Genomic DNA, 8,129 nt, shown 5'->3' on the forward strand with positions numbered 1-8,129 from the left:
ACAAAAGACCCCACAACAACATCCAAAGAACTGCATGAACGTCAAGTCATGACAACCGAGAGCCGTGAAAGATACATCAGTTGCGTCCTTTAAATCTCTCTCTCTTTGAATCACGCCAAACCTCTGCTGCATTTCTTGGCTGTATATTCAAGGTTTCAGTTGGGAACAAGGGAACTTGGGAATTTTTTAAGGGACTAAGGTTTTTGTTGTTTTTTTTTTTTAAAGCTTATGAGATGCCAAAAAGCACAGTATTCTAACAATGACCCCTAATAAGTTCACAATATTATACCCGTTCAACAAGTATACAGACAATATAAGTAATATTAAGTTAAGTTAATAACTAATTAAGTTAATAACATTATTACTAAGTTATATATTATTGCTGAACATGCAGCATGTGTCTTCAGTCTTTTGAAAAAAAAAAGCAATATATATATATATATATTTATTTTTATTATTTATATATATATATATATATATATATATATATATATATATATAATGTTATGAGACAAATCTATTCCTATTATACTGAGACTAACAAGTGGGTCATACATAAAAATATGTAAGTATGCTAGAATATGAAAAGAAGTATATTTGGATGTTGTTTTTTTATTATATATTTGCTGTAAACGTGCCAAAACAGTTGTTTTTCATTCACTGCCGTTATGCAGGAGAGAGAGACTTCTGCATGGTTTGGATATAATAATATTTACCTACGATGCTAAGAAAGATTTGTGTTTTTGTAGAATGAACTATAAGGTGAATTTTAAGCAAGATAGCAAGAAACCTTGGTGTCGTACAGTCATCTACACTGATTTCTCTCTTGAAATCTGTTTATTTGGGTGAGTAAAGCGCTTTTGGATTTCTTAGATTTCTAATAATTTAAGCTTAGATTTCTTATAATTTAACAGCGCGGTCAGCAGCAGCTTTAGCCTCAGTTAGCAGAGTTTAGCGCTGGTAAACTCAGTAGCACTACACTGAGGAACAATGAGTGTTATGGTGACCCAGGGAGCTATCAGTTAGCGATTCGTCCCACATAGCTAGTTTAAACATTAAACATGCAGCCTGATATACTCGCCTCTGCACAGTGAAAGAGCTAGCGCTTAGTGCGGTTAGCAGCTAATGCTAATGCTGCTCCAGTCTCTGTGCTGGAGAAACTTAAAGCTGTACTTCAGCAGAATGGCTTTACTGCTGCTTAATACCTAACTGGAAAATTTATACATAAGGAGCACCGGATAATAAGGCTCACTGACGATTTTTGGGAAAATTAAAGGATTTTAAGTGCCCCCTATAGTCTGAAAATATGCGTTAGTTTAAAATACATACACAAAATGATTAAATATCATAATTTATTACTAGAGAAGAGCTCACTGTCTGCTGTCCTCAGCTGGAGTCAGGAGAAAAATGTTGAGTTAAACTGAACAGAGCTAACAAAGCCGACTTCCGCCCACACTTTACACAGTGGTTTAGCATCATTAGCAAGCTAGCTTTTATGTAACTGCAATCCACAAACCTACTACTGAAATGCATGCAAAAAAACAACTGTTATATAACATGACTTTTAAACAGATGGAGCTAAATATTATCTTACTGAGAAGGTAGCTAGCAAACTCAGCTAACGATGCTGTTGGTTTATTAGCACTAGCTAAGTTAGCTAGCTAGCTAGCTAGCACTAGAAAAAAAAAGTTACTTATTAATATGGTGACATGCTATTTTCTGCATTTCTGAGGCTCGTCTGCTGTAATATCAGAGCCTGATGTCACCAGCACTGAAAGTTGCCCTAGCTCTGGTTTCACTCCTGAGAAGAAGAGCTGCTATTATGGGTAAAATTGGAAGATTGGGTCTGTGAAGCTGAGTTCACCGTCAGGAGCTGAAGGTTAAGAGGTAAAAATCTTTTTGCTGTTATAGGACAGTCTTGATACTTTCTCAGAAAATCTAAAGTCACACATCTAAGCCTATAAAATCCAATATTATACCACTGAGGGGACTTTCATGAAAAGTGTATTTTTTAGTGTGTAAGAAAGTACTTATACTGTATCTACTCATATCTACCTTTTTAGTAAGAGAGAATGAAGGAAAGAGAGAGAGGAGACCTCCTCAATGTACCTTAACATACCTCACCAATCTTAACTTTACCTCACTATACCTCACTGTACCTCGCCATACCCATATATGTACCATATATACCATATTCAGGGGTTGGACAATGAAACTGAAACACCTGTCATCATTTTAGTGTGGGATTTTAGGTTTCATGGCTAAATTGGAGCAGCCTGGTGTTCAATCTTCATTAATTGCACATTGCACCAGTAAGAGCAGAGTGTGAAGGTTCAATTAGCAGGGTAAGAGCACAGTTCTGCTCTAAATATTACAATGCACACAACATTATGGGAGACATACCAGAGTTCAAAAGAGGACAAATTGTTGGTGCACATTAGGGTTGCAGCGGTAACCGGTTTCACGGTATACCGTGGTATTAAAATGCACGGTTATCATACCGTGTGTGTTTGCTTATTACCGGTAAAACGCAAGCCAGCGGAGAAACTCAACCGCGCATGCGCAACTCTGCTCCGCTTCAGCTACTCAGCACACAGCGGTGAGAACGGCAGAAAGTGCATCAGACTAGAGCTTCATTAACAATTATTATTGTTAATGAAAACGAACCAAATAACGAAAACTGAAAGTGAAACTTAACTAACTCATTTATAAGCGCTGTTTTCACTCCCGCAGTTCTACAGCGGGAGGTGTTGTGCTGATTCTGTCCGCGAAGCGGGAGTCGGATTGAGCAGGGAGTCGGATTCGGCATAACAGCGGCAGCGCGGCAGCACCTCGCGGCCCCCGCGGTGTTAGTTGTAAGCGCTCGCGCTAGCCGCAAAATACGACAGAAAACACTGAGAAACTGCAGAATTATGTATTGGACTAAAATGAGCACGAGGAGATAAAAGAGAACCTTTAACTGTGAGTAGCTCATATCAGAACACGCAAATCTCTCTCTCTCTCTCTCTCTCTCTCTCTCTCTCTGTGTCTCTCTCTCTCGCACGTGAACTTCTCCGCACTGTGTTTAGCTGTTCTTAAAAATCATTTTAATTAAATAATAGTTCTATGCTTCTATGTTAGTGTTAATTAACATAATTCTGATCATATTTCGCTCATTCAAACAGCCTGAAAACAGACTTGTAATCTTGTAATCAACAAGCTTGTAATCAATGTGGCCGTAAAGTCACAGCTAAAGGAGGAAATGCATCAAACCTGTTCTCCCATCTCCGAGAACACCACCCCGCTGTGCAGCGCTAAGTATGTGTTTAGTTTATAATTTTAATCTGAACCTAAATAAAACCTCTTTGTAGTCGTGCATAACCCATGCGGTAAGCGCCCGCAAAAGCGCTGAGTTATCCGAAATTCGGGCACGCAGGTACAGGCGTGAAGTGCGTGCTACAATGGATTCACGTGTCCGTGTAAAGGTCCTGGCCGGACTGGATGTGAAAGACGCCATTCATTTACATGCGTTCATTTTCAAATTCTGACGTGCCTGTTTTTCATATGTTGAAGGTTTTAAGTAGTGAAAGCCTTAAAATAGAAATCTCTATTGTGAGGATCATGTCAGAAATAAATCCCCTCTTTCTGCAGTATCTGGTTATATACCAACTTTTTTTATATATATACACTCTTAATGCCCTTAAGAGTAGTGGAAAAACATGGTTTCCTTCACCTGATGGTGTAGTTTCTACAATAAATAGTTAATTGAACAAAAAACTTTGTTGTAATTTCTTTAAGGGTCAGTTTAATAATATATGTAACAAACTGTGATACCGTGATAACCGTGATACCGCGGTATTTTCCGAGACGGTTATCATACCGTGAAAATCTCATACCGTTGCAACCCTAGTGCACATCTTGCTGGAGCATCTGTGACCAAGACAGCAAGTCTTTGTGATGCATCAAGAGCCACGGTATCCAGGGTAATGTCAGCATACCACCAAGAAGAACCAACCACATCCAACAGGATTAACTGTGGACGCTGTAAGAGGAAGCTGTCTGAAAGGGATGTTCGGGTGCTAACCCGGATTGTATCCGAAAAACTCCATAAAACCACGGCTGATCAAATCACGCAGAATTCAATGTGCACCTCAACTCTCCTGTTTCCACCAGAACTGTCCGTCACCATGATAAATTATTGTGGTCTAAAACCAGGTGTTTCAGTTTCATTTTCCAACCCCTGAATACCATACAATACTTCACCATAGCCCACTATATATCACCACACCTCATTGTACCTCACTAAACCTCATCATTCCTCGCTGTACATCACCACCCTTCAGCATACCTTGTTATTGTACCTTACAATACCTATTTTGTGCCTCATTGTACCTCACTGTACCTCACTGTTCCCTAATTTACTTTGCCATTCGTCACTATACCTCACCATAATTAATTGTACCTCACTATACCTCACGAATACCTCACTGTTCCCCACCACATCTCACTGTATTTAATTATACACTCTTACATTATTTCGCACTTCAGATCATCAAATAAATATAAATATTAGTCAAAGACAGCACAAGTCGGTCCACCAAAAAGTCCTTAAGGAGAATCTGTTCATCTGTTCATTAAGGACACCATCTGTTCATGACCTCAAGCTGAAACAAACTTGGGTTCTGCAGCAGGACAATGACCCAAAACACACCAGCAAGTCCACCTCTGAATGGCTGAAGAAAAACAAAATGAAGATTTTGGAGTGGCCTAGTCAAAGTCCTGACCTGAATCCGATTGAGATGCTGTGGCATGACCTTAAAAAGGTCCCAGTGTGCTGGGAAATCCTGCAATATGGCTGAATTACAACAATCCTCCACAACGCTGTAAAAGACTTCCTGTACCTCACCATATCTCACCATAATTCCCTGTACCTCACCGTACCTCACTATAGCTTAACATACCTCACTGTTTCTTACAGTACCTCTGCAATAATTACTACTTTTCCTGTCTTTACTGTTTTACTCTTTTCATTTACGTATCCTTTTTTAAAAAATTGTCAGGACTTTTATTTTATTCATAGTTATTTTTATTTCCTACTGTTTGTCTTATTTTGTTATTATTGTTCATTCAAATGTATGTTACTGCTTTGGCAATATTGGTCTTGTTACTTGTTACTACTTCAGATATACTTTATATAAGAGAGAAATAAACCGAAGGAGGGAAAGAGAGAGAATGAAAGAGTGTGAATGAGAGAGTGAGAGAGAGAGAGAGGAAGAGAGAGGGATGGAGGGAGGAGAGGAGGGGTGTGTATGTAGGGGGGGTAGAGTGGGTGGGGGAGGAGTAGGGGGGGTAGTTTGGAGCCGGGAGAGGATTAGGGATTAGTTCTGCACGCGGATTACTCGCTGTGTGGGGCGGGGTTAAGTACGGAGGCGCGCGGGAGGAGAGGCGGGCCGCCCGGGAGCGGCGGAGCGGAGAGCAGCGCGCGGACAGTCTGCGGGACAAACCCCGCGCGCCAGAGCAGAGCGGGAGGCGGAGCCGGAGACCCGCGGGCCTCGCGCAGCTAAACGCAGCAAACGGAGCGCGAGGAGATCAGATGGAGCGATAGGAGCGCTAATCTGCGGAAACACGCGCGCGCGGAATCAAGCGCTCGCGCTCTTACCGTCAGGCTACACCTGCCGGCCGGTACCCGCCACTGCGCGCGCTCCCTGCCCCGTTACATCACTCAGCGGCGGAACCGGCCAGCCTCACACCGGACCAGCGGAGAGCCTCATATATACAATTTATTATTATTATTATTATTATTATTATTATTATTATTATTATTATTATTATTATTATTTAAAATTTTAATGTATAATTTCTATGTTCAATATTGTACTTATTATTCCTGCTCCTGTTCTTATTATTTGACAACAATAGCATTTTGAATTATTTAATACAATACATAACATTTTATTGACGCTTTATTTATTATTATGTTTATATTTTCATCATATTTCCTTTGATGTTATTTTATTGGCTGGCATTATTTATAGACACTCTGACGTCATTCTCCGCAGAGCAGTGGCTGTCCACGCGGCGAGCGCTCTCGTGCGCGACCTGCGCAGTTCTTTCCCCTGTGTGTGTGTGTGTGTGTGTGTGTGTGTGCGAGAGCGAGAGAGCGAGAGAGAATGGAGGCATGCAATAGTTTGGGCACCCCTGGTTAGAATGTGTGGTACTGTAAATAATCCTGATCTCCAAAAGGCTAAAGATGAAATATTATTTTACATATTTTAATTAAGATTGTTGTGCTATTTTGGCTTCATGCTTTTTTTTAATCAGTGAGCAAAAACAAAGAAAAAACATGCAAAAGGAGATTTGAGCTCTAAGATAAATTTGATTAAGGTGTCAGACCTTAATTAGCTCAGGGTTTATTCACTGTCACGCTTAGGAAAGGTCAGGTGATGCAAATTTCAAAGCTTCATAAAAACTGTAACTGCTTAAACCAAGAAGACTTTCGTTCAGAGAGAATTGCTGAATACTATTTCTACAAATGTCAATTGACTCCTTCTGTCTGACTTTTAAAGACCAGAAATATCGATTAGGAAGATTGATCAGATCGTTCTACTTTGTAGCAACACCTGAAATATATGACTTTAATGTTCTTTTCAAAGAAATACGTACAAATAAGTACAAATCTTTAGCTACAATTAGTAAAGTTGTGTTTCATTTCATGAAAAAAAGAACACCTTGCCAACTGTTAAACATGGGGGTGGGTGGATCATGCTTTGGCCTTGCTTTTGTGTCACAGTCAGTGGCACACGGAACGGATTCAATCAAATATCAGCAAAGTTTCAAAAGCAAACAACCATCACACGTCTGTAAAAAGCTAAAAATTAAAGAATGACTAAAGCACTGTATATTTCTAAACACTAAATCTCATATTCATGATGGACGAGCTCAAGAGCTGCCAGCTGAAGATTAAACCATGCTTCCTTACAGCCCCCGACCTCAACATCATATGAATAGATTTAAAAAGAGCTCCTCCACACAACAACAAAAAGACTGATAAATAAAATATATACAGGAATACTGTAGACTGGGTTTCTGCACGTGTCTGTGAAGAGAGTCTGTGAGAGACTGTCTGTGTCTTGGTGGGAAAAGTGTGTGTGTGTGTGTGTGTGTGTGTGTGTGTAAGGCTGAGGGCAGAGTGAAGCTGCTGTGTTATGGTGTAAATATTGTAGTGAGTTTAGTGGGTCACACAGAGTGACATAACAGCCTCATCTCCCACACTGAGATCAGCACAGGGAGGGGGGGGGGGGATGGAACAGGCAGAGTTTTATTAGAGTGAATGAATGACTGATCAAAGGAAAAAGGACAGAATGCATGAACGAGTGAATTAACAAGTAAATGAATGAATTCATGAATAAACGAGCAAGTAAACGAATGCGTAAATTATCAAACAAACAAAAGAGTAAATGAATAAATGAATGAGTGGATTAAGAAATGATCAAACAAGTTAATGAATGAATGAACAAATTAACGAACCAGTGAATGATCAAACAAATAAATGTATGAATGAATGGATGAATAAATGAGCAGATGAACCAATGAACACTTAAATGAATGAATTAATAAACAAGTAAATGAATGTGTATATGATCAAATAAACGAATAAGTGAATCAACAAATTATCAAGATGAATCAGCGATAAATGAATGAGTGAATGATCAAACAAATAAATGTATGAATGTTTTGTCAAATCAATGAGTAGATGAATCAATACACACAATAATAAATGACTAAATGAATGAATGAAAGAATGAATAAATTAAAGAATAAACAAGCAAATGAATGTGTAAATGATGTGAATGTGTGAATTCATGAGTGAATGAGTGAATTAACAAATTATCAAACAAATGAATGAATGAATGAATTGTTAAATTACTGAATGAATGAATGAATGAATGAATGAATGAATAAACACGTAAATTATTGTGTGACTGATCATCCAATGAATGAGTAAGTTAATAAGTGAATGAATATATGAGTAAATTAACAAATCATTAAGCAATTTAATGAATGAATGAACAAATGGATAAATCAGTGAATTATCATGCAAACAATATCATACATGGTCAAATAAGTGAGTGGATGAATCAATGAACATA

Source organism: Astyanax mexicanus, chromosome 4, assembly GCF_023375975.1.
Source record: "Astyanax mexicanus isolate ESR-SI-001 chromosome 4, AstMex3_surface, whole genome shotgun sequence".
NCBI classification, from domain to species: Eukaryota; Metazoa; Chordata; class Actinopteri; order Characiformes; family Acestrorhamphidae; genus Astyanax; species Astyanax mexicanus.